Genomic DNA, 647 nt, shown 5'->3' with positions numbered 1-647 from the left:
ACGTTAATGAAAAGTACGAGATCTGTAACTGAAAAGTAATTTACGTTAATGACATGTAAGAAACGTAAACGTATTAAACGTTAAGTGTTAATAGTATTAGGCTTAATTAAAGTATTATTAATATTCGTAAATGTAAAGTACATAAACTTTTAAGTTAACTTTTAAGTTAAGCGTATTGAAATTTAATGTACTACAAACTAAAATTTCATTAATAGTTATTTCAATTACGATTAATTAAATGTCATTTATATCCGTAAATGGAAAGTATATTAAATTTCATTACACTTAATTTTTCAGTTACTTTAAACTTAAATCTCATTAACACGTGCATTAATAGTCCTTTCAGTTACAGAAAAATTAAACTCAATTCACCAACGTACATTAAAAGTTAATGAAATTTAAGAACATTTCTAACAGTGTACACTTGAAGTTTAATTTTTCTGTAACGTGTTAATGAGATTTAAGTTTACAGTAATTGAAAAATTAAGTGTAATAAAATTTAATATACTTTTTATTTACGGATATAAATGACATTTAATTAATCGTAATTGAAATAACTATTAATGTACAGGGTGCGGCGCCAAAATCCGGACAAATTTCAAGTTGAAATTCCCTCCGTTCAATACCATTGGTAGATGTCGCGATTG

Source organism: Trachymyrmex cornetzi, unplaced genomic scaffold (genome assembly GCF_001594075.2).
Source record: "Trachymyrmex cornetzi isolate Tcor2-1 unplaced genomic scaffold, Tcor1.1 scaffold1766, whole genome shotgun sequence".
NCBI classification, from domain to species: domain Eukaryota; kingdom Metazoa; phylum Arthropoda; class Insecta; order Hymenoptera; family Formicidae; genus Trachymyrmex; species Trachymyrmex cornetzi.
Note: the sequence above shows the minus strand (reverse complement) of the source record.